This window comes from Ovis canadensis, chromosome 3 (genome assembly GCF_042477335.2).
Source record: "Ovis canadensis isolate MfBH-ARS-UI-01 breed Bighorn chromosome 3, ARS-UI_OviCan_v2, whole genome shotgun sequence".
NCBI lineage: Eukaryota > Metazoa > Chordata > Mammalia > Artiodactyla > Bovidae > Ovis > Ovis canadensis.
This window is the reverse complement of record NC_091247.1, coordinates 70,888,191-70,915,637: the sequence shown is the minus strand read 5'-3', so window position 1 is coordinate 70,915,637 and position 27,447 is coordinate 70,888,191.

Genomic DNA, 27,447 nt, shown 5'->3' with positions numbered 1-27,447 from the left:
TGAGTGAACTCCGGGGGATGGTGATGGACAGGGAGGCCTGGCGTGCTGCGATTCCTGGGATCGCAAAGAGTCTGACACGACTGAGTGACTGAACTGAACTGAAATTAGTTTAAAGTAAGCTGGCACAAAACTTGAATTCAGCCTTTCTCTCTGTTAAGAGGACATACTTTCTTCAGATATTTAACTGTTTTTAATAATAGATTTAAGATTCTTTACCTCTTTATTGATCTGTTCTATACCTACCTTTGAAATCTTTTTTCAGCTTTGGCTAAGTGAATAACTATTATTTCACAGTAACTTATATGATCCTACCTGACTGAGTGTTATAAATTCTTTTGATATTTATCAACAAAACTTCCTACTTAACTTGATCTCTAGCTAACTTTGGGATGCTTCAGAGGGCCCCTGAGCCATCCCAAAGAGCTATTAAGCTACCTGGGTTCACTGGACATGTTAAATTACAAGGGAAGTACTGTTGAAGGGATGAAAAAAAAAACCTTTTCAGGTTACAGTATATGGTTGGTGTTACTAATATAGATACCCTAAAATTACATGAAATTCATATAGATCTGATATGCCCTGATAAAATATGGTCAATTATAATTCTTATTATCATATTGGGCTTCCCTGGTAGCTCAGATGGTAAAGCATCTGCCTGCAAGTTTTATGACCAGGTTTCTTTGTCGATTGCAATAGAATCAGATTTTAAACACGCCTTCTATGGTTTTATTCTCATGCCTTTAGAAGAATACTACTAGTTCTTCAAGTTTTTTTTTTTTTTTTTTTAAGTTTTAGTTTTTTATTTTTTAAATTTTAAAATCTTTAATTCTTACATGCATTCCCAATCATGAACCCCCCTCCCACCTCCCTCCCCAGAACATCTTTCTGGGTCATCCCCATGCACCAGCCCCAAGCATGCTGCATCCTGCGTCAGACATAGACTGGCGATTCAATTCACATGATAGTATACATGTTAGAATGTCATTCTCCCAAATCATCCCACCCTCTCCCTTAGTTCTTCAAGTTTTATGAAAAAGACTTTCTAAGATTAAGCAGATAAACAATTTTGTTATTAATAGTATGCTGGTGCCAGACTAGAATTTGGTCTTCTCTCTGTTTAAAGCAAAAAGTTTTTTAGAATACAACTTTTGATAACAGATTATGAATTTCCTTGCCTTTAAGTGATTTATATTTGTTTCTAAAATCTTTTGTTACTTTGCTAAATTAAATAAACATTATTTAAGATTATTGTACATGTAGACAAAGCTCATTCTGGTTCTACAAAAAAATAACCCCTCACGGTTAGACTTTTGCTATCCTGATATCATTTTGCTATCCTTAAAACATGGCAATAGTCTGCTCCTAAATCAGGAAATTAAAAATGGATAAACAACAGCTAAAAATCAAAAAGCCAGGGCTATGGGAAATCCAAGACGGCTGCTTGGCTTCTTCCAGCTTCCTGACAGACCTCATTTTTATTTGATGGGTTAAAGCCTTCCCTGGCTACAGTGTTAATGCCCTCACAATGAGTTCTCCCCCCAAAATAGAAAATATGTTTCACTGAATATTAAATTCTAGTTTTGTTAATTAAGGTCTGTGGTTACTGAGACTCACTTCTGAAATAGTTCCTTGCTATGTTATATGGCTAAAAGATTTAATTAAGTTATTAAAAAGGGCACTCTAATATTGTTTCTAAGGCTTATCTTAGTAACCAATCTTTGGATAAAGGTCAGATGCTCCATGATGTACACTTGGCTATAATCGTTTAACTGAGTCAGATGACCTGGGGTATACCTGGCTATACCCAGTGAAAGTTCTCAACTTAAATTCTTGCTTGTGACCTTACTATTAACTGCTAGCTATATTATTTTCTATGCAGCTTGTTTCAGAAGATTATTTCTTACGTTATCAAATGTGTGACTGAACCTGAGATAAAATGTTGATATGCAATTCCATTTGAGATCAATAATTGTAGTAATGTAACTCTAGATATGGGAAGAAGCAACAAGAAGAAATATTTTCCTGGACTAAGAGGCTAGTTAGACAGGTATTGTCCAGAGACTTTTGCTACTTACAAGGCCTGGCCTAGTGATAACACATTAAGTGGCCTGTCAATGGAATCTTTGTTAGACCTGGGAATGAGCCTTCCCAGCACCACGGGACACAATGACCATGAAATGTCCCCAAAACATAGTCAAATATGTGGCTATGAAGGGGCCCTGCTGACTAAAAGTTGGCCCTTGCCAGCTGCCTCTACAAAGATTAAATCATGACCTTCAACATCGCCTTGAAAGGGCTTCAGGGTAGAGACAAATAATAAGGCACTCTGTGTTCTGGGGAAAACCCAGAAAAACAGGCCTTCAGATAGTCAGATGTTTTCAGGTAAAGATTTTTATGAGTCCAAATTCTTGCATCTTCTCATACCTAGAGAAACACTAGTGTCACAAATCAATGTCTGGACCTGGGTCTTCTGGCTAGCCCCTCAGCAGCTTTCCTACTTTTATTAATCTTTGGGCCAAATATCTGTAACTTTCTTGTTAAGTTTGTTTCTCCAAGTAGTAATACAACAAGAATATCCCCCGACCAACACCCAGACAATGCTAGAACAAGCTGCTTTATCATTCTGTGGACTCTCATCTTCCTCCATAAATGTACGTCAAGGTCTTCAGGCTATTATCCCTTTGAGATCTTATATGAGAGACCACCCCAGTAATAGAATACCTCAACAGAGACCACCAACAACTAGCTGACCTGGAGATGTCTCAACACCTCCAGGCCCTGGAAGTCTTTGGCCATATCACCCAAGAAACCTTAGAAAGTACACCCATTACTTTGGGTAATTGGGTTCATCCCTATCAGCCAGGAGATGAGTTACAGGCATCATCCCTTGGATCCACCACAGCAAAGTCAAGAAGGCAACAGCTTCCTGTGATGAGGACACCTAGAAAAGAGTTTGGGACCCCAAAAACTCCCTCAAGGTATGGTTCCAAAAACAATGATCCTCACCTACAAAGGATGCTGAGCCCTGCTCTAGTCACTCCAGATGCTGGCTAGTCAATGAATGGCAGAAGCTTGAGGATTCTTCAGCCTTGCTCCAGCCACACTCCAGCAGCTGGCTGGTCAACGCCCGGCGGAAGCTTGAGGATCCGAATATCAAAGGATTTTCATTGTCAACCCTGGCCTCTATCCCTGATTGGTATTATTGCTGTGCTCTTCACTACAGGACTAGCTTCAGTCGCACCTCAGGACTTGGATTTGGGTCAGAAGCTGCAATTAGCTGTCTGTTATCTCACTGTAGTGGGAAGCCTCATTCTTATTAGATATCTCTTATGATTGATTCTTCCTACTAACTAAACTGCTCCACAGTATAGCTGACCCCCCATCATGATAGGCTCAGTTGCTAAAGCCATGACAACTCAAAGATGGGGAGAAATCTTTTGCTAGTGTTCAGTTATCTGTTATGTGCAGGCTGCTTTGCAGCCTTTTGGTGTCCCTTGCTATAACAGAGGGTGCCACCCCCATCAAGGCCTTTTCTTTCTTTGTGGGACAGATGCTTACTTGTCAATTGGATGGGTATCTGCACCTTAGCTTTCTTCAATCCCCAAATGAATACTGTCCCTATCAACCAGACTCTCACTGTACCTCTGGCAGTATATACACAGTCAAAAAGAGCCATCCAGTTTATACCCTTATTAGTTGGTCTGGGAATCATGGCTGGGATAGTTATGGGAATAGGAGGAATTACTTCATCAAACACCTTTTACCATCAAAGGACTTCACAAACGACATTGAGAGAGTGGTCAAACCTTTAGTGGCCTTACGGGACCAACTAGACTCCCTGGCTGAAGTGGTTTTACAGAATAGGAGAGGGCTAGACCTACTGACAATTGAAAAGAGAGGACTCTGTCTCTTCTTAAATGAAGAATGCTGCTTTTATGTAAACCTATCAGAAATAGTCAGGGACATGGCCCAACAGCTAAGGGAACAAATCATAAAAAGGAAAGAGAAAGTAGCTAATTCCTGAGTTAATTAGAAAAATATCTGGAGCTGGGCATCGTGACTTCTCCCTTTAACAGTTCTCATGCTTTTTGTGGTGCTCTTGTTTGGCCCTTGTATTTTCAATGTAATTACCAGTTCATAACCTCTAGGATTAAATCCATAAAGTTACAAAAGGTAACAGCTCAATATATCCCCCTAAATGATGGGAAGCTCTGAGTGCCCTACCAAAACATGAGATGATGCTTTCTACAACGAGTGATAGAAGCATCAAGAGAGGAGAATGAAGAGGAAAAGTTAAAATTTTACATAACCTTCTGTTCTTTCTGCCTCTGTAACCCAGCTTGCTCCTTGCAAAGTCTAGATCACAAAGGTCTCAGAAAGTGGGGACTCACAATATTAGGAACTGGAGCTTATCTTACTCACCTTTGTCCTGCTCTTTGCAATTGCCCTAGCCCCTGAAAACCTGCAAACCCGCTTAACCATACCTGTCCATCTGTAAAAAACTCTGTAACTCCTTTGTTCGGGGCAGAGGAGTAATAAACCTGAGTTCTCCAACTCTCCAAATGTGGTGCTTGGTTTCTAGATTACTGGTTTCTGCAGCAAGAGAAGACCGGCAGATTCTGTTCATGAGATTGCAAAGAGTCGGACATGACTGAATGACTAACACTTTTCAATTTCCACAACTAAATTATGGTCAGTACACTTGCTGTTAAAATAGAAAATAAACATTTGCTCTGTATCCTGAATTCCTGGCCCAGAGCTCCTAAAACTCTTGAAATTTCCTGAATGATGGAAGTGTCTTTTGTTATTCATAACAAGCTCCATTAGATCAATTGTGAGCTTATTTATGCTAATACCGTGACTTAGGGTGGGGCCCCTGGAGAGCCTCCGGTTGGGACTAGACTCCAAAAAAGAAACAAATCTGTTATTAGAGTGTTAAAATTTTTAGTGTCATTGAGATCTCTGGGGAGGGGATAAAGATTGAGCTCTTACAAAACTCTTCAACAGTAAGACTAGGGAGCTTTGGGGTGCTTCCCTGGTGGCTCAGATGGTAAAGCGCCTGCCTACAATGCTGGAGACCCGGGTTCAATCCCTGGGTTCCGAAGCTCTCCTGGAGAAGGAAATTGCAACCCTTTCCACTACTCTTGCTTGGAAAATCCCATGGATGGAGGAATCAGGTAGGCTACAGTCCATGGGGTTGCAAAGAGTCGGACACGACTGAGTGACTTCACTTTCACTTTCAACCCATCTGCAAGCTAGGAAGAAGGTGTGCCCAGCTCCATGAAACAGAGGCTCCTGCACTCAAGACCTTTACAGAGTTCTTCATCTGGCTATTCATTTGGATCCTTTATAATAAACCACTAAATGTAAGCAAAATATTTTTCTGGGTTCTATGAGTCATTCTAACTAATTATCAGTTCTGAGAGGGGATCATGGGAATCAATCTGTGGTCAGCCAAACAAAAAAGTGTGGGTAGCCTTACCATTTACAGCTGGTATATGAAGTAGGATCTGACAGTTTTATGGGGTTGGAGACTAACTCCAGGTGGATATTGTCAGAACTGAATTAACTTGTAAGATTACTCCCCAGTAATTGGGGAATTGGTGTGAAAAATATCACATATTTGGTGTCAGAAAGAATCTTAGAGGGTGTAAAAGCAAAAGTGTCATTTGGATTCTCCAGAAAGTATCCTGAAAATGGAGAGGAATACTTTTCTCTCCTCTTTCCTCTCTGCTAATGGCAGGAAAGCATATATAATGGTTGGTGCTCCAGAAGTTATCCTGGACCCTGTCCTTAGAAATGAAAGTTATACATGAGACAGTCATAGAATGAAAGGAACCCGGGTCCACAAACTACAGGCTGCCATACCAGTTCTGAACTGCCTGTTTTCACACTCTATGACAGAGAAAGAACTTTCTATCTTGCTTAAGTCAGTATTTGCCTAGATTTATGTCACATGCAGAGCCAAATCTAAACCCAAATGATACAGGAAACTCTAGAATGAAAGCTTTGAGATCTCAGTATGGGATTTTTTTTTTAATACTGCTTATTACTTATACTTCATTGACTACACTAAAGACTTTGACTGTATGGATCACAACAAACTGGAAAATGCTTAAGGAAATGGGAATACCAGACCACCTTACCTGTCTCCTCGGAAACCTGTAAGCAGGACAAGAAGCAACACCAACCAAGTTTAGAACCAAATATGGAACAATGGGCTGCTTCAAATTGGGAAAGGAGTACATCAAGGCTGTATATTGTCACCCTGTTTATTTAACTTCTATATAGAGTACATCATGTGAAATGTTGGGCTGGATAAATCACAAGCTGGAATCAAGATTGCTGGGGAAAATATCAACAACCTCAGATATGCAGATGATGCCACACTAATGGCAAAAGCAAAGAAGAGCTAAAGAGCCTCTTGATGAAGGTAAAAGAGGAGAGTGAAAAGGTTGGCTTAAAACTCAACATTCAAAAAACTAAGACAATGGAATCTGGTCCCATCACTTCATGGTAAATAGATAGGGGAAAAGTGGAAATAGCAGATTTTATTTTCTTAGTCTCCAAAATCACTACGGATGGTGACTACAGACCCAAAATTAAAGGATGTTTTCCCCTTGAAAGAAAAACTATGAGAAACTTAAACAGCATATTAAAAAGAAGAGACATCACTTTGTCAATAAAGGTCCACATAGTCAAAGCAATGGTTTCTACAGTAGTCACATACAAACGTGAGAGTTGGACCATAAAGAAGGCTGAGTGCCAAAGAATTAATGCTTTCTAATTGTGGTGCTTGGGAAGAGTCTTAAGATTCCCTTTGACTGCAAGGAAATCAAACCACTCAGTCCTAAAGGAAATCAATCCTGAATATTCATTAGAAGGACTGATGCTGAAGCTGAAGTTCTAGTACTTTGGCCACCCGATGTGAAAAGCCAATTCATTGCAAAAGATCCTGATACCAGGAAAGATTGAGAGCCAGAGGAGAAGGGGGTGGTAGAGGATAAGATGGCTGGATGGCATCACCAACTCAGTGGACATAACATGAGGTTTAAGCAAACTCCAGGAGATAGTGAAGGACAGAGGAGCCTGGCGTGCTATAATTCATGGGATCTCAGAGTCAGAAAGGAATTAGCAACTGAACAACAACAACCCATGCTGTGTTCAAAGTATTCAAATAGAAAAAAATATATATATGTGACTGAATTCATGTTGAAATAAGAAAAGAGGGTCTTAGTCAGGCCTGCCCTTGTCATGCCAGTTACTCAGGAGACTGAAGCCAGAGGATTGCCTGGGTCCAGGAGTTCTGGGCTGTAATGTGCTACGTCCACTGTTTGGCATCAATATGCTGACCTCTTGAAAGTGGGGATTGCCTCCTGAGATTACCTAAAAAGGAGTGATTCAGCTCAGGTCAGAAGAGGGCATATAGAGAATCGGCCAGAAACATTAGACTAATGTTTGGTTTGGGTTCAGTTTTTTGTTTCTCAATATGTTGACATATTATTTCCACCTCCCCATTGTATTCAACTGTCTCTTGATCCTCAATTTTCTGTTATAGAAATGAAGAGAATGTCTTGTTAGCTTTAAAAAAAGAATCATTGGAAAGCACAGATTACAGATTTTTCAATATCACATTCTCTAAACATCTGTTGTTCTTAAGGAAGCATCCAGTGAGCCTCAGGGGCCTAAATACATTTATCAATATTAATCACTAATATACATGTATTGAGTGATGTCAGTGCCAGGCACTGTACTAAATTCTTTACTTCCATTTTCTCATTTAATTTCAAAAAAACCTAGCAACATGGGAGATATCTCCAGATAGAGAGGAAGAAAATGAGAAATATAAAATAGACAAATTAAGACATTTGTTCATATGGTATAGCTAATAAGTCTTAGCATCTGGCTTTGCACTCCAGGAAGTCTACCTCCAGAGACCATAGTAACTATTATACAATATTACTTGCCCAATAGGGCTGGAGATCATATTGCATGTTTTTAATTAGCACTGGCAATCAGGACTTTAAGGGTTTTTTAGAAGCACTATTATCTTCTAGACAAATCTTTTCTCAAAATGATACATGGAACACTGGTTGTTCCAAGGGTCAAGCAGACCTCAGGCACTTTATTTCAAAAACAAAAGCAATGGAACTATGTTGTTCACATTCATTTAAAATTTACAGTGTGGATAAAAGATGGCCATAATATGTTGGACATTTCTGTCATTAGAAGAGATAGGATAGGACTCGTGCTGCAGTCCATGAGGTCACAAATAAGTCGGATATGCAGAGCTGGATGTGACTTAGCAACTGAACAACAACAGCTAGGATAATTTCCCTCAGCTAAGCCAGCTTAGTCTTAGCAATTCACGTCATATAAATGTAAGTGACTTTCTTGAACCATCAAGTCTGTGTTACTAAAAAACCTTAGAGCTTCTGCCTGCATCTTCTGGGACAGTCTTTACTAGATCCTGAAACCACTGTGTTAGAAACTCATCATCCCCTTTAACACACCAGAGAAAGACCCCTTGACTACCAGGAGAGAGGGGTGTCCAGCTGACCACAGACCTCCAGTCATTCACATAAACACCAGGCATACAAGTAAAGCATCTTAGAGTCCCCCAGCCAGCTTAGCCATCATCACTTAACACTGGTGAGTCATTCCACTCAATCCCAAGCAGAGAAGGAAGATCAACCAGCCAAGCCATGCCCAACCAGCACACAGAACTGAGATGTAGCATGGTCTTGTTTTCTGGCAATGAGTTTTGGGATAGTTTGTTACACAGCAAGAGACAAACAGAACAATAAGATTAGTAATGATTTTCACAGAATCCCTGTGACTTTCTTACTAATGATTAAGTCTGTAAAGGTCACAAAAGTACTTCAAAGACAGCATAGGTCTGTTTACTTTGGCTGATGTTGACAGCATGTAGTCAGTTCAAGCCAGTGCATTAACATTTCTGTGTAATTGTTTACAGTTGTTAAATTTATATTTTTGTGTGTATTACAGTCTATCATTATACCACCAATTCCCTCAAAATGGAACAATGTCTCTAATCTTGTGCATGGATGAATAAATATAATTTTGAAAATTACATTGTAAAAAGTACAACTCATGAGAATGTCATAAACACATTTGAACTTGACTCCAAAAAGACCACAGAAAGTGAATCTTTACATGTTCAGTCAAGTGAATCTGTGAGTATGAGAATTTAGCATAAGCAGTCAAAACAGCAGAGTGTGAATAAAAGTACAATGACAATTATCTGAAAATTGGATTTTCCCAGACTGGTAATTCATTCTCTAGTGGCTGTCTATAATGAAATGTCAAAGAGTAACATGCAGCCATTTTGGCCATTTCCAAGCAAAGCATAACCACCTTTCTGGCAAACCAGTGAAGTTTGTCCAGAACAAGGACTAAATGATTGTACTGGTTACAGTGCTTGTTTCAAAGCAACTGAAACTGACTCTAGCTGCAATAAGCAAATAGGGATTTATTTGAAGAACAATTAACGCCTTAGTACAGAATCAGATTTCACAGATTCGTGGGCACAGGAGGGCCTAGAGGAGCTACTCCATGTTCAAGGTCAGGAGGGGCGGCCGTGAGGAGATACCCCTTGTCCAAGGTAAGGAGCAGCAGCTGCGCTTTAATGGAGCAGCTATGAAGAGATACCCCATTGCAAAGGTAAGAGAAACCCAAGTAAGACAGTAGGTGTTACAAGAGGGCATCAGAGGGCAGACACACTGAAACCATAATCACAGAGCCAATTTGATCACATGGACCACAGCCTTGTCTAACTCAATGAAAATAAGCCATGCCATGTGGGGCCACCCAAGATGGGCAGGTCATAGTGGAGAAGTCTGACAGAATGCGGTCCACTGGAGAAGGGAATGGCAAACCATTTCAGTACTCTTGCCTTGCAAACCCCATGAACAGTATGAAAAGGTAAAATGATAGGATACTGAAAGAGGAATGCCCCAGGTCGGTAGGTGCCCAATATACTATTGGAGATCAGTGGAGAAATAACTCCACAAAGAATGAAGGGATGGAGCCAAAGCAAAAACAATACCCAGTTGTGGATGTGACTGCTGACAGAGGCAAGGCCTGATGCTGTAAAGATCAATACTGCATAGGAAACTGGTTTGTTAGGTCCATGAATCAAGGCAAATTGGAAGTGGTCAAACAAGAGATGGCAAAGTGAATGTCGTCATTTTAGCAATCAGTGAACTAAAATGGACTGGAATGGATGAATTTAACTCAGAAGACCATTATATCTACTACTGTGGGCAGGAATCCCTTAGAAGAAATGGAGTAGCCATCATGGTCCACAAAAGAGTCCAAAATGCAGTACTTGGATATAATCTCAAAAATGACAGAATGATCTCTATTTGTTTCCAAGGCAAACCATTCAATATCACAGTAATCCAAGTCTATGCCCCAACCAGTAACAATGAAGAAGCTGAAGTTGAATGGTTCTCTGAAGACTTACAAGACCTTTTAGAACTAACACTCAAAAAAGATGTCCTTTTCATTCTAGGGGACTGGAATGCAAAAGTAGGAAGTCAAGAAACACCTGGGGTAACAGGCAAATTTGGCCTTGGAATATGGAATGAAGCAGGGCAAAGACTAATAGAGTTTTTCCAAGAAAATGCACTGGTCATAGCAAACACCCTCTTCCAAAAACACAAGAGAAGACTCTACACATGGACATCACCAGATGGTCAACATCAAAATCAGATTGATTATATTCTTTGCAGCCAAAGATGGAGAAGCTCTATACAGTCAGCAAAAACAAGACCGGGAGCTGACTGTGGCTCAGATCATGAACTCCTTATTGCCAAACTCAGACTTAAACTGAAGAAAGTAGGGAAAACCACTAGACCATTCAGGTATGACCTAAATCAAATCCCTTATGATTATACAGTGGAAGTGAGAAATAGATTTAAGGGACTAGATCTGATAGAGTGCCTGATGAACTATGGAATGAGGTTTGTGACATTATACAAGAGACAAAGATCAAGACCATCCCCATGGAAAAGAATTGCAAAAAAGCAAAATGGCTGTCTGGGGAGGCCTTACAAATAGCTGTGAAAAGAGAAGCAAAAAGCAAAGGAGAAAAGGAAAGATATAAGCATATGAATGAAGAATTCCAAAAATAACAAGGAGAGATAAGAAAGCCTTCTTCAGTGATCAATGCAAAGAAATAGAGGAAAACAACAGAATGGGAAAGACTAGAGATCTCTTCAAGAAAATTAGGGATACCAAGGGAACATTTCATGCAAAGATGGGCTCGATAAAGGACAGAAATGGTATGGACCTAACAGAAGCAGAAGATATTAAGAAGAGGTGGCAGGAATACACAGAAGAACTGTACAAAAAAGGTTTCATGACCGAGATAATCATGATGGTGTGACCACTCACCTAGAGCCAGACATCCTGGAATGGGAAGTCAAGTGGGCTTTAGAAAGTATCACTATGAATAAAGCTAGTGGAGGTGATAGAATTCCAGGTGAGCTCTTTCAAATCCTGAAAGATGATGCTGTGAATGTGCTGCACTCAATGTGTCACCAAATTTGGAAAACTCAGCAGTGGCCACAGGACTGGTAAAGGTCAGTTTCATTCCAATCCCAAAGAAAGGCAATGTTAAAGAATGCTCAAACTACTGCACAATTGCACTCATCTCACACGCTAGTTAAGTAATGCTCAAAATTCTCCAAGCTAGGCTTCTGCAATACATGAACCGTGAACCTCCTGATGTTCAAGCTGGTTTTAGAAAAGGCAGAGGAACCAGAGATCAAATTGCCATCATGCTGGATCATGGAAAAAGCAAGAGAGTTCCAGAAAAACATCTATTTCTGCTCTGTTGACTATTCCAAAGCCTTTGACTGTGTGGATCACAATAAACCTTGGAAAATTCTGAAAGAGATGGGAATACCAAACCACCTGACCTACCTCTTGAGAAATCTGTATGCCGGTCAGGAAGCAACAGTTAGAACTGGACATGGAACAACAGACTGATTCCAAATAGGAAAAGGAGTACGTCAAGGCTGTATATTGTCACCCTGCTTATTTAACTACTATGCAGAGTACATCATGAGAAACGCTGGACTGGAAGAAACATAAGCTGGAATCAAGACTGCTGGGAGAAATACCAATAACCTTAGATATGCAGATGACACCACCCTTATGGCAGAAAGTGAAGAACTAAAAAGCCTCTTGATGAAAGTAAAAGAGGAGAGTGAAAAAGTTGGCTTAAAGCTCAACATTCAGAAAACGAATATACTGGCATCCGGTCCCATCACTTCATGGGAAATAGATGGGGAAACAGAGGAAAGAGTGTCAGACTTTATTTTTCTAGGCTCCAAAATCAATGCAGATGGTGATTGCAGCCATGAAATTAAAAGACACTTACTCCTTGGAAGAAAAGTTATGACCAACGTAGATAGCATATTCAAAAGCAGAGACATTACTTTGCCGACTAAGGTTCGTCTAGTCAAGGCCATGGTTTTTCCTGTGGTCACGTATGGATGTGAGAGTTGGACGGTGAAGAAGGCTAAGCACCGAAGAATTGATGCTTTTGAACTGTGGTGTTGGAGAAGATTCTTGAGAGTCCCTTGGACTGCAAGGAGATCCAACCAGTCCATTCTGAAGGAGATCAGCCCTTGGATTTCTTTGGAAGGAATGATGCTAAAGCTGAAACTCCAGTACTTTGGCCACCTCATGCGAAGAGTTGACACATTGGAAAAGACTCTGATGCTGGGAGGGATTGGGGACAGGAGGAGAAGGGGACGACAGAGGATGAGATGGCTGGATAGCATCATGGACTCGATGGACATGAGTCTGAGTGAACTCCGGGAGTTGGTGATGGACAGGGAGGCCTGGCGTGGCGTGCTGCGATTCATGGGGTGGCAAACAGTCGGGCAGGACTGAGGGACTGAACTGAACTGAAGAATAGCTAGAAGCCTTTTTAGGAGATAGTGATCTTAAGATACTAGGGGCAAACAGGATTTAGAAAGATAAGAAATAAACTGAGGAATGTAGCATGAGTTACAATGTAATCACAAGTTAAGTATAGGAGACATAAGAGAAAGTAGATAATAGATAGTAAAGCCTATTCTGAGAGAATTGCTGAAGCAGGAACTCTGTTTGTAGGACAACAATGATTTCTGGAGACAGTAAATCTGGGTGGGGAAAACTGAAAATGTCAAACCTCTGACCTAATGCTTTTGTCAAAGTATAAAAGAGAACCTGAAGCTTGAAATAAACATGTAGTTCTGTACTATGAGTCAGAAGCTACATCATTGTCCACCAACACCGCTCACCCCTTCAGGCTGATTCCCTGGCTGCTGGAGCTGGACTCCGGCAACCAAGTGTGTGGTAATATGTTACAGTAGCCATAGAAAATTAATACAATAGATATACACTATAAGAGTTAAGTTACTATCACATGGATATTGCACTGGACATCTCAATTTAGAGTTGAACAAAACCAATGATGTTCAGAGTATGAATCTGTTATTGACAGATTATAATTCATACACAAGGGAGATGTGCCAATAACATTTTGCTTTAATGCTAAAAATCTATAAGATGGAATGTAGACTTGAGAAAGATACACTGGGACCAGTACTCATCAGCATTAGTTATATATACAGCAAAGAAGAACATTACTAAGGGGATAAGTAGTTTTTCCTGAGTGTCATTTCACATACGGCCTTTTCAAAGAACAGGTTGTGTCAGTGGTTCTTAAGTCAGTGTTAGAGGAAATAGTGTAGAGACAGATGCAATCTAATTGAAGCCACTGAGCATATGACATTTCAATGGGCTCTGGGAAAAATATGAACCTGAATACACAACTCTGCTGATTAACACTGGCTTACGTTGACTGCTTAGTAGAAAGATGCTTATATGTGTTTTTAAATTAAAGATAATATTTCTTCATGACATTAATAGCTAAAGAATAATTCTACTATTTTATACGACTAAAGTAGAATACTGCAGTAATATATTTAGAATATTTACTAGCTTGAATCTAAACATTCTAAAATATTATGATTTTTTACATGTTGAGAATAAGATATCAGGCTGTCTTAAAAAGACAAAACTGTGATATGAATGACTCAATCTAAGATAATTTTATTCTTTCCTAATACTTGATGTTTTTTCCATTTACTGAGGAAATAAGATGATAATGATTATTGGATACATTTTTAAAAATAAAACCAAATATTTCAAAAGAATGTAATGCTTTTCAAAGCTGAATGAAACCAAAGCTGAATATCAATCACCATTTATTCTAAGAAACATTCACTCTTCCTGCTTTCAAGGGCAGTACCCTCCTCTGAGGATTTAACCAAAAGCTGAAATCTTTGCTGAAAGTCCTCCCCATAATTTCCATATTTATATTCCATCTAAACACAAGTAAGACATTTGCCTTTTTCAATGCTCTCTAATAGTTGTTTTTTTTCTGATATAAATGCATAAGAAGAGAAGAAACCAGCTATTTTGAGGTATGATCTATGGCTTCAGATAGTTGTAATTTGATAATATATACATTATTCAAAAGCTAAAATAATATCAATCTAGTAAACGCATAAATAAAAGTCAGTTCTATAAATATTATGCTTGTATTTTTATTGCTATAAACTTATTTTTTTACTTATCTAAAATCAGTAGTTTGGCTGTATATTAGATAGTCTGTGGATGGCAGAAGTTTCAGAAATATTGTTCCATATTCTAAGCCAATTTTATAATTCCACTGAAACTGGTTAATTCCTTTTGGAAGACATTACTAGCATGACAATTTTTAAGACAGTGAAATGATTGCTCAAATTTCTAGTCTCACATGTTTTCTAGAACCATGTCACTCCCCATCAAAAGGCATAGCCTATTTCTCCACTTCTTAAACCTGATTAGGATTTTTTTAACTGCTTCATTAAATAAAATGTGTTGTGAATAATGCTACATGACTTCCAGGGCTAGGTCACAAAACACTATTTGGCTTCCATTTGCCTTTTACTTTGAGGACACTTGCTTTTAGAACACATGCACCATTATCTGAGCAAGTCCAAAGAAGCTGTAAAAAGAACTCACAGAAACCCACATGGTGGGGATCTGAGACTCCAAGCAGTAGTGGCCATCAAACACTAGGCTTGTGATTGAGCAAGGCTTTAGATGATTTCAGCCCATGACTTTGAGCTGCCCCAACTAACATAAAATGAAACAGAAATGAGCTATCTCTACCAAATCTAGCATAAATTTCAGCGATTATTTCTGAAGCCATAGTATCTGGAACACAACCAAGAGGTAGCTTGAACTAAAAAATAGAGAAAACCCAAACCCTTTAAAACCTTCCCTAGACTATTGCTGGTCCCAGAAAATACAACACTCTATACAATAAACAGAAAAATATATCTAACATCCATGCATGTTTAATATAAGAGAAAAAAAAAAACTTTTGAGACAAAATCCTCCATAAATGGCAATCAACACTGATCTAAGAGTTGATATGAAAATAAGATTCACAGGATAAGTAGGTTTAGCTAAACACTGAGTTCATCATTCAAATCATTGGTCTTTTTTATCACGAAGTCTTTGACTGCAGCCCTGGATGGGAATAGTTGGTTGCAAGAAGGAAGGTCAACACAGGTGGACCAGCTCCATGTGAAAAATCTGCCAACTATGTTCCTATTTTTCAAACAACCATAGTTATGCAGCATAGTAGGGTCTGTGTCAATTTACAGCCTTGCGAGTCTGCGACAGTCCATAAATTAGGAGTTGTACATTGTGTTTTAGTCACTCAGCCATGTCCAATTCCTTGCAACACCATGGACTATAATACAGTCCACCAGGTTCCTCTGTCCATGGGAATCCCCAGGCAAGAATACTGGAGAGGGGTGCCATTTCCTCCTCCAGGGAATCTTACCAACCCAGAGATCAAATCTTAGTCTTCTGCAGTGCAGGCAGATTCTTTACATTGTACATTAAGCAAAAGCAATAACCAGGTCCTGATACTATTAACATTTTAAATATATATTAACCTGGTACAGTTCCAGAAACAGTATGGCAAGAAGTTAACCTAAGGTCTTGTGAGGCATACATGGGGTGCCTCAGGTATTCCTGGGGGTGGGAGGAACTGGTATAGACCACAGTTAACCCATTAACTAACACACACATACACACATCCCACAGGAAAACTTTCTCCAATGTACAGTAAATGTCAATAAACTATGGCTGCTGTTGCTGCTTCCAAGTCACTTCAGTCATGTCCAACTCTGTGCAGCCCCATAAACGGCAGCCCACAGGCTCCCCCGTCCCTGGGATTCTCCAGGCAAGAACACTGGAGTGGGTTGCCATTTCCTTCTCCAGTGCATGAAAAGTGAAAAGTGAAAGTGAAGTCGCTCAAACATGTCCAACTCTTCACGACCCCATAGACTGCAGCCCACCAGGCTCCTCCATCCGTGGGATTTTCCAGGCAAGAGTACTAGAGTGGGTTGCCATTGCCTTCTCCAAATAAACTATGGAATGTATTTTTAAAAAGAAAATCCCAAATTTAGAACAGAATAGAAACAGACAGGAAAATAGAAAATAGAGTTTTTAGAGAGCTGATCAAACACCAGAAATACATTGAAGAAAATACAAAATCAGTTCAAAAATAAAAACTAAATGACAAATTCCTTAGGGATAATAGATAAACATTGAGGGTATGGTGAGAGAGGATAAAAATGAAAGAGATCCCAGAATTTAAAAATGACATAAAAATAGAGGTGCAAATAAAAAGGAACTGAAATATATAGAGAAGACAAACAAGATGACCCAATGTGTATAGAAATATATATATTTATCAAAAAGAAAGAAGCAAAAGAATAGAATTACTATCTAAACCTACAATCTAAGAAACTGCCAGAAATGAAATGTGGCCTGAATCAACATAGTAAAAGAGTTCATCTTGTTCCTGGGAAAATGAACAAAGAAGGTCAATCCCAAAATGTATTGCATAGAAACTATTAAACTTTAAAGATTAATTTTTTTTAAATCTTCTGGGCTAAATAAAATGCTCATGTCACTTGCCTGCTGCTAGCAACACATTAAAAAAAGACAATAATGTAACAACACTTTCAAAAACTCAAGGAATCATGAGCCAAGGATTTTATATCAAATCAAGTTGTTGTTCAACTGTTAAAATCACAGACAATTCATTAAACATACAATAATGCAAAGAAAATTGCATTCACAACTCCTTTCCAATGAAATTTCTTGGAATAAGATTCACCCAACCACAATTTTAGTGGGGACACTTCTGCAAAATAGTTGACAGAGAACATTTACAACATTAAATTGTAACTGTAAGACCAAAATAAAGCTATGGATATAGGTAGCAAAATACCATGGAGAAGGGTATGGCAACCCACTCCAGTATTCTTGCCTGTAGAATAACATGGACAGAGGAGCCTGGTGGGCTACAGTCTGTGGGGTCACTAAGAGTATGCTTTTGAACTGTGGTGTTGGAGAAGACTCTTGAGAGTCCCTTGGACTGCAAGGAGATCCAACCAGTCCATCCTAAAGGAGATCAGTCCTGGGTGTTCATTGGAAGGAATGACGCTAAAGCTGAAACTCCAATACTTTGGCCACCTCATGAGAAGAGTTGACTCATTGGAAAAGACTCTGATGCTGGGAGGGTTTGGGGGCAGGAGGGAAAGGGGACGACAGAGGATAAGATGGGCTGGATGGCATTACCGACTCGATGGACATGAGTGTGAGTGAACTCTGGGATTTGGTGATGGACAGGGAAGCCTGGCGTGCTGCAACTCATGAGGTCGCAAAGAGTCAGACGTGACTGAGCAACTGAACTGAACTGAAGCAACTAAGACACACACAGCCGAATACCATATAAATATTACAGGTTCAGGGAAAGGAGAAACAGAAAAATCTAAAAGTGAAAAGAAGAATGAGATACTGACTGCAAAGAGAGTGATAGGATAAAACAGAACAAAATGATTTAAGGAGGCAAAACAATTAGAGTCCTGAGAAGAAAGGGACTGAGAGCAATATAAAAATATTAATATAAAGAAGAGACTTATATAAATATTACATACCTTCTGCATATCAAAAATGTTTTGAAAAGCACATTAAATATCATATAGAATATTATGAAAGATTAAGACTCAAAAGAGCAGTCATATCAGTAAATGTGAATTGCCTTCATTTTCTTATTTAAGGGGAAAGATTTTAGAATTGTTTCACAAAGCAAAATTCAACTCTGCGCTGTACATTAAATATTCTAAGTGATATGATTTTGCAAAACTAAAGAGATAGGCAAAGACATACTAGGCAAATAGAAAGAGTATGAAAACAAAGGTTGTGATTTTGTATTAAACAAAGTACAATTCTGGCCCAAAAGCAATAAATGAGACAAAGAAGGGCATTGTATAGTGTTAAATATTATAAAGGTCATGTCTACAATGAAGACATAACATTAATGAATATATAAGAATATATATACTAAATAAGAAACCACCTTCATAAAGCAAAAATAAATCAGTACAGAGACACATAAATAGACCAATAATCAGAGACTCTAATACACTACTCACATTACAAGGTCAAGAAGAAAGAAAATTGGATCAATAAGCACAACTCCACTCATCTCACACACTAGTAAAGTAATGATCAAAATTCTCCAAGCCAGGCTTCAGCAATAGGTGAACCATGAAATTCCAGATGTTCAAGCTGGTTTTAGAAAAGGCAGAGGAACCAGAGATCAAATTGCCAACATCCGCTGGATCATCAAAAAAGCAAGAGAGTTCCAGAAAAACATCTATTTCTGCTCTGCTGACTATGCCAAAGCCTTTGACTGTGTGGATCACAATAAACTGTGGAAGATTCTGAGAGAGACAGGAATACCAGACCACCTGACCTGCCTCTTGAGAAATCTGTATGCAGGTCAGGAAGCAACAGTTAGAACTGGACATGGAACAACAGACTGGTTCCAAATAGGAAAAGGAGTACGTCAAGGCTGTATATTGTCACCCTGCTTATTTAACTTCTATGCAGAGTACATCATGAGAAACGCTGGACTGGAAGAAACACAGGCTGGAATCAAGATTGCCAGGAGAAATATTAATAACCTCAGATATACAGATGACACCACCCTTATGGCAAAAAGTGAAGAACTAAAAATCCTCTTGATGAAAGTGAAAGAGGAGAGTGAAAAAGTTGGCTTAAAGTTCAACATTCAGAAAACTAAGATCATGGCATCTGGTTCCATCACTTCATGGGAAATAGATGGGGAAACAGTGGAAACAGTGTCAGACTTTATTTTGGGGGGCTCCAAAATCACTGCAGATGGTGACTGCAGCCATGAAATTAAAAAACGCTTACTCCTTGGAAGGAAAGTTGTGACCAACCTAGACAGCATATTCAAAAGCAGAGACATTACTTTGTCTACAAAGGTCCGTCTAGTCAAGGCTACGGTTTTTCCAGTGGTCATGTATGGATGTGAGTTGGATTATAAAGAAGGCTGAGCACCGAAGAATTGATGATTTTGAACTGTGGTGTTGGAGAAGATTCTTGAGAGTCCCTTGGACTCAAAGGAGATCCAACCAGTCCATTTTGAAAGAGATCAGCCCTGGGATTTCTTTGGAGGGAATGGTGCTGAAGCTGAAACTCCAGTACTTTGGCCACCTCATGTGAAGAGTTGACTCATTGGAAAAGACTCTGATGCTGGGAGGGATTGGGGGCAGGAGGAGGAAGGGGACGACAGAGGATGAGATGGCTGGATGGCACCACTGACTCGATGGACGTGAGTCTGAGTGAACTCCGGGAGTTGGTGATGGACAGGGAGGCCTGGCGCGCTGCGATTCATGGGGTCGCAGAGTCGGACACGACTGAGCGACTGAACTGAACTGAACCTATCTTTTCATTTCTCTTGATTTTTAGTTAGAATATTCTATACTTTCACATCATCTTCAAATAGAGGTAATTTTACTTTTTTCTGTGAAATTTAGATACTAGGTGTGTATCTATACAAGTTTACATCTGGGCATATGTATACATTTCTCTTGAATAAATATTTAAAAGCTTCAAAATATGAGAGGTCTAGCTATTTCATATACTTACTAGCATCTGCTATTATCTTTTTTGTCACTGTTAGTCATTCCAGTGATGTCTTGTCACAGTTTTTGTCTGAATTTCCCTGATGATCAATGTTGAAACTTTTTAACAGGTTCATTAGCCACTCGTATAATATTCTTTGTGAAGTGTATGTTCAAAGTCTTTTTCCCATTTTTAATCTGGTTATAAATATGGTAAGTATTGAATTATAGGAGTTTTTTTTTAATACATTCAAGATACATAGTCAAATTTTTCTATTTTGGATACTTAATCCTAAGTTTTTTCTTTCATGTTCATTTTCTTAAAGATGTTTGATGAGCATAAAACTTTTTAATATTGATAATGTTCAATTTATCATGTTTATTTTTTGAGGTTAATGCTTTCTGAGTCCTATCAAGGAAATTTCTAAGATCAGTAAAATGTCTGCTTAAGTTTTATACTGTAATTTTATATTTTAACTCATGTTTAGGTTTATAATTCATATCTAATGTCCCTTATAAATAGGATGAGATTAGAGTTGTTAATTTTTTTCCTTATAGTGTTGACTTTTATCAAGCAGTTTCTTTAACTATCAATATATTGAGATGATCATATGATTTGACTCCTATATTCTTTCAACATGGTGAATTTTATTAATTTTTAAATATTGAACCAATGATCAACTCATCATATTAAATACTCTTAGTCTTGAGGGTTTTATATCATTATCCTTCTTAGTATTATTCCTTCAGTATGACTACTTTAAGGATTTTTGCATCTATGTCCATGAGGGGATGGGTCTGTAATTTTCTTTTCTTGTAATGATCTTTTCTATTACTGGCATCAGGGTTGAGTTGGGCTTTTTAATGTCTGTTTACAAAGTACCCTTCTATTTTCTGAATGAGTTTGCATAGTATTAATATGATATTTTTCCAAAAGACCCAATGCAATTCAGCACAGATATCCAGTTCCTTCACTAAGCAGTTCCCTCTTGTCTGGCATTATGCCCCATAAATTCCAATGCCTCATTTTCTCTGACTCTGATTTTTGTCTCTTCAGCTTATTGAGATAACTAACCTCTGTTTCATCATACTTCCCTATTCCAAATCTGGAAAATGAGTCCAGGCAAAAATTAGTCTCATCCTAAGTGATTATATCCCCTTCAAGGATCACTGCCTCGTCACAGTGAAGGGACTTGCATAATTCAAGGAAGGTATGAGCCATGGCATGCAGGGCCCCCCAAGACAGATGGGTCATAGTGGAGAGTTCTGACAAAATGTGATTCACTGCAGGAAGCAAGGGCAAACCATCTCAATACACTTGCTGAGAAAACCCCATGGACTGTATAAAAAGGCAAGAAGATATGACACTGAAAGATGAGTCCCCAGGTTGAAGGTGTCCAATATGCTACTGGGGAAGAGCGGAGGACAACTACTAATAGCTTGAGAAAGAATGAAGCAGCTGGGCCAAAGCAGAAATGATGCTCAGCTGTGGATGTGTCTGATGATGAAAGTAAAATCCGATGCTATAAAGAACAGTCTTGCATAGGAACCTGGAATGTTAGATCCATGAATCAAAGTAAACTGGACATGGTCAAGCATCAGATGCAAGAGTAAAAATGGACATCTTTAGGAATCAGTGAACTAAAATGGATGGGAATGGGCAAATTTAATTCAGATGACCGTTATATCTACTATTGTGGACAAGAATCCCATAGAAGAAACAGAGTAGTCCTCATAAACAACAGAAGAGTCTGAAATACAGAATTTGGGTTCAACCTCAATAATGACAGAATGATCTCGGTTCATTTCCAAGGCAAACCATGCAACATCACAGTAATTCAAGTCTATGTGCAAACCACCAAAGCTGAAGAAGCTGATCAGTTCTATGAATACCTAGAAGACCCCCTAGAGTTAACACCAAAAAAAAAAAAGATGTCCTTTTCACTGTAGGGGATTGGAATGCCAAAATAGGAAGTCAAGAGATACCTGGAGTAACAGGCAAGTTTGGCCATAGAGTACAAAATGAAGCAGGGTAAAAACTAACAGAATTCTGCCAAGAGAAGGCACTGGTCATAGCAAACCCTTTTTCAACAACACAAGAGACAACTTTTTACACATGGACATCAACAAATGCTCAATACCAAAATCAGATTGATTATATTTTTTGTAGCCAAAGGTGGATAAGCCATATACAGCCAGCAAAAACAAGACCTGGAGCTGACTGTGATGCAGATTGTCTGTGTCTCATTGCATAATTCAGGCTTAAACTAAAGAAAGCAGGGAAAACCACTAGGCCAGCCAGGTGCAATTTAAATAAAATTCCCTATAAATATACAGTGGAGGTGATGAATAGATTCAAGGGATTAGAGCTAGTAAACAGAGTGTCTGAAAAATTATGGACAGAGGTCTATAATATGGTACAGGAGGCAGTGAACAAAACAGTCCCAAAGAAAAATAAAAGCAAGAAGGCAAAGTCCCTGTCTGAGGAGGCTTTACAAGTAGCTAAGGAAAGAAGAGAAGTGAAAATCAAGGGAGAATGGGAAAAGTACATCCAACTAGATGTAGAGTTCCTAAGAATAGCAAGGAGAGACAAGAAGGCCTTCTTCAGTGAACAATGCAAAGAAATAGAGGTAAATAACAGAAGGGGAAAGACTAGAGATCTCTTCAAGAAAATTGGAAATACCAAAGGAACATTTCATCCAAAGATGGGCACAATAAAGGACAGAAATGGTAAAGATCTATTGGAAGCAGACGAGATCATGAAGAGATGGAAGGAACACAGAATAATTGTACAAAAAATATCTTGCTGACCCAGATAACCATGATGGTTTGGTCACTCACCCAGAGCCAGACATTCTAGAGCGTGAAGTCAAGTGGGCCTTAGGAAGCACTGCTATCAATAATGCTAGTGGAGGTGATGGAATCAGATAAACTTTTATGAAATGCTTTGGGAATTAGGATACTTTGGAAGAGAGAGAATATGAGAGTTTCCTTGATAAAAATAGTAGAGGCTGATTTCTTTGTTGCTATTGTTTACAGGGTGATGTCTAGATGTAGCTAAGGCAAGATTTTCCTGTAGCCATCAGTTTGCCTGTCATTTTCTAATCTCTGGATTGAAACTAAATTGGTATGATCCTGGAAGAAGCTGAATCATCAACTTTCTGATAATTAAAGATGTAACATTTCCCTTAGTAATCTTACGTGCTCTTTTGAGAGTTTCTTGGGGAAGACTGGTCCAGAGTCCTCCAGAGCATTTTTCAAAGTTGAAAATCTGTGGAAACTCCAAGATAATAGCCTCATTTCTTCTCAGACTTTTCTTCCACATCTTGTTCATGTACTCTATGTCTCAGATAGGCAAGTGTCAGTCACTCAGTAGTGTCGGACTCTGCAAGCTTGTGGACTGTAGCCCACCAGGCTCCTCTGTTCATGGGGTTCTCCAGGTAAGAATATTGGAGTGGGTTGCCATTTCCTCCTCCAAGGGATCTTTCTGATCCAAGGTTCAAACCCTCGTCTCTTATGTCTCCTGTATTGGCAGGCAGGTTCTTTACCACTAGCGCCACCTGAGATAATGTCAGGTATGATATATTGATTTGCGTCCAATTTTTTAAAACTGCTAAAAAAAAAAATTAAAAATAAATAAATAAATAAAAACTGCTAAAGACTGTCTTTTCATATGCCTGATCTGTCAAGTTCATGATATAGGAAAAAAGGTAAGAAGAATTATGACAAATATAAGTAGCTGAGACCTTTTTTAAATTTATAAATAATTTTAATTCAATATTCCAAGGTAAATTGATATAACTATTATCTGATGATGGTATGTATAATTGCTAGATTCATAGAAACCCACCTTAACAGAAGAGTTGATTTTATTATAATAACAACAGGATTGCCTGCTTTTATTTTTTTTATTGTGAACAATCTCATAGTTCAGATTAAAAAACAAGCAAATCAAGTCTTTCTTATATAAAAATTCCTGCATGATCCACATCATCCTCACATTGCAGGAGCAGTTGAAAGAGAAAAAAAAAATCAGTATTTTAATGAGAAAATTGTCTAAATTTTCTGACAAGTTTAACTTGGTCTGAATATTTGATTTACCCAAATTTAGTGACCTCAAGAACCACATCAAATTAGAAAACTAAATTGTCTCATCAAATAATTACAGCAGGCCTAAGAGGTTACTTGCATCTACTGAAAAACATTCCATTACAGTTATCTGATAATAATAGCACTTTATATTGTCAAGCTCTTAAAAATACTGCTTTATCATTCAACAGCCACATCTGCCTTTGTAAAGTCATATTAGCAAAGTCCCCAAACCTAACCTAGATATTGAATCCAAATCAAGGAACATGTATGAGATGTGATTTGACCGTTCTTGAATCAGATCATACCAAATGTTCCCAACAACTCATATTGCCATAAATTGCCACATTAGAGAAACATGGACATTTGCAGTCCACTGCAAAGATTACCATACAAACCTTAACCCAGCTGACAGATATTTTCTTTTCTTCATGAAGTCAACATAATAACACTGCCAACAAAACACTAACAAAGCTCCAATACAACTTGCTTAGATGGAAACTTTATCTTCTCTTAGAAAGCCAGCACTTTCTTAAAAGAGGTATACTGTGAACTTTACATTTTGTAAATGATTGTTACCTTTTTATACTATACTGGTCCTTGAAGATTAAAATGGAGCTTCCAAATGAATGAAAATAAGGCCACAGAAACATGGAAAAGAGCACAGTGGTATAAGCCAAACATACCATATATAGGCCTGACCAAACAATGCTGAGTTAATTTTGCTGGTTAAATCTTTAACATACTTGATCACATTTACATATATTATTCAACTATACCTTAGATTACAATCTTACCCTATTACTTTTTTAATAGTGCATGAGTGAATGCTCAGTAGCTCAGTCATGTCTGACTCTTTGCAACCCCATGGACTGTGACCCAGGTTCCTCTGCTCACGGAATTTTCCAGGCAAGAATACTAGAGCTGGTTGCCTCTTCCTGCTCCAGGAAATCGCAACCCAGGGATCGAACCTGAGTCTCCTGAGACTCCTGCCTTAACAAGGGGTTGTTTACCACTAAGCCACCTGTAATATTTCTCCTAATATCCCAACCAAAAGGTTTTATCCTGACTACAAATAGCCCAGATTCTCAAGCTAATCCAGAGCTAATCCAGAAAAAATATTTTATTTCCAGATCTGATTACTCTGAAAACGTTATTCTGTCCATCTTATTATTAAAAGCATTATTCAACCTTATTAATTATCTATTATCAACTTGACTATGCTCCCCAGAATAGCACAGAGCAGACTTCCAGTAAAGCAAGCTTCTCACAAACCTGAGACTCCACTCTCATTTTCTCATTTCAAAAATACATAATAAGCCACAGATCTAAATTTGGATTAGCTCCAAATTATTGTTCATTTTGATCAAAACATATTAGATCCTAACAAACTTAGGTTAAATAATCTGAAATAAATAATGAACATTCCATGTATTTTCTTCCTAACGCTGCTCACAAATAAAAGGGAACAAAACAAAAAGAAGTAGCAACGTCTTCCTCGACCTGACTCAGACCACTACTACCTGCTTAGAAAATGGATGAGTCTGTGGCCATGGTAGAGCCAGTGGAGATCAAAGCATGCAACTCCTGAGTGTTCCAGCCAGATTACCCATTTTAGTTCAAACTCATGAACTTTTAGTTCAAAGTAAGTCTCTCATTCATATGTTCAAACTAGGGCTCATGCCTATAATGAGCTCCACCAACTGACAATCTGATAACAGCAAGACAGTTATAAATATGCTAAGAGAGTAATTGTTCTTGTTTTAAATAGAACAAAAGGAGGGAAACTGAAGTGGAAATTTCCTATCCATTTTTATTTCTACTTTACATGTAAATGAATCATTACATTAAATACAACAATTTTTATGTAATATTACATTTCTATACTACCAGATTCAAAGGTGATAGAACCTGAGTGATCTAAATTTAGAAAATCTGTCATTATCTTTAAGCATCAAAACTATAAAATTGGACTCTGTAATGGGGAATGTATCCCTTAAAAATGGGCTTCCCTGGTTGCTCAGCGGTAAACTATCTGCCTGCAATGAAGGAAACACAGAAGACACAAGTTCGATCCCTGGGTCAGGAAGACTCCTGGAGACGGGAAAGGATACCCACTCCAGTATTCCTACCTGGAGAACTCCATGGACAGAGGAACCTGTCAGGCTACAGTCCATAGGATCACACAGAGTTGGACATGACTGAAGCAACTTAGCACATCCTCCAAAAATACTTCTTTACGTGGCTGACCTCAATACTTTGCATGAAAACATTTATGTATGCAATAGCTCTATGAACCCTCAAACCAAAAGGGTATCTCTAGTTTACACAATAAAAATGTGAACTATTCTGGAGGGATTTAACCTCAGTTTTTCTGAACTGGGGGACAAAGAGTACAGCTGGGGTTAGGAATGAGGCTCCTTACTTTAAAGAAGGTAACAATCCAGAGTCTGCATTCATAAAAATGAACCCTCCAGTTCCCTGATCCCTTTGAACCCTAGGAATTTGTTTGCAAAGTTTTATTATCCCAGAGAGGAGACTGGAGGTTCTTCTTTGGGAAAATGACTAACCTACAAGAAAAGATATTGAAATTAAAATTTGGAGAGCCCCCAACAAAATAGGCTGATTACCCTGCACCATCTGACTCAGTCTATGAGAGACACAGCCCTGCCCAGTGAGCTTTCCATGCTGAATACAGATGGAGGCAAGAGTTGCCACACCCTTGAAGCACACCTCTCACAGAAGCCAGCGACTAAAACAAACAACAAAGGAATGCATACAACATACAGGCAATGAAGGAAGAAGTGACCTGAAAGACAGAACCGTTCCTATAGACAAAATCATTCTTATAGCCAGGAAGAGATAAAAATGTTACTAAATGAGACAAAGAGTGAGATCGGAAGGAGAGGAGACTCGAAGATACACACATGCACACAACTTGATAAATTTAAAAATATGATGGCAGACTATTATAAGACAACATTAATAAAAATTTAAATATAACAGAAAAATCTTCAATAAAGAAGAATATAAAGACAGTGTATTGGATATAATGGTGAAAAGATGTGAATATAAAAGGATTTTGCAAGGTAGTCTGCCTTTGAACAACAGGAGTTATAGAGAGAACAGAATAAAAAATAGGGGAAGAATTTACCAAGGAAAAATTCCAGTGTTTCCCAGGTAACAAAATCATTAATTTATCAACTGAAAGAACCCACAGAGAGATCCAAAATTTTCAAAAGACCTCTATCAAGGCGTATAATCA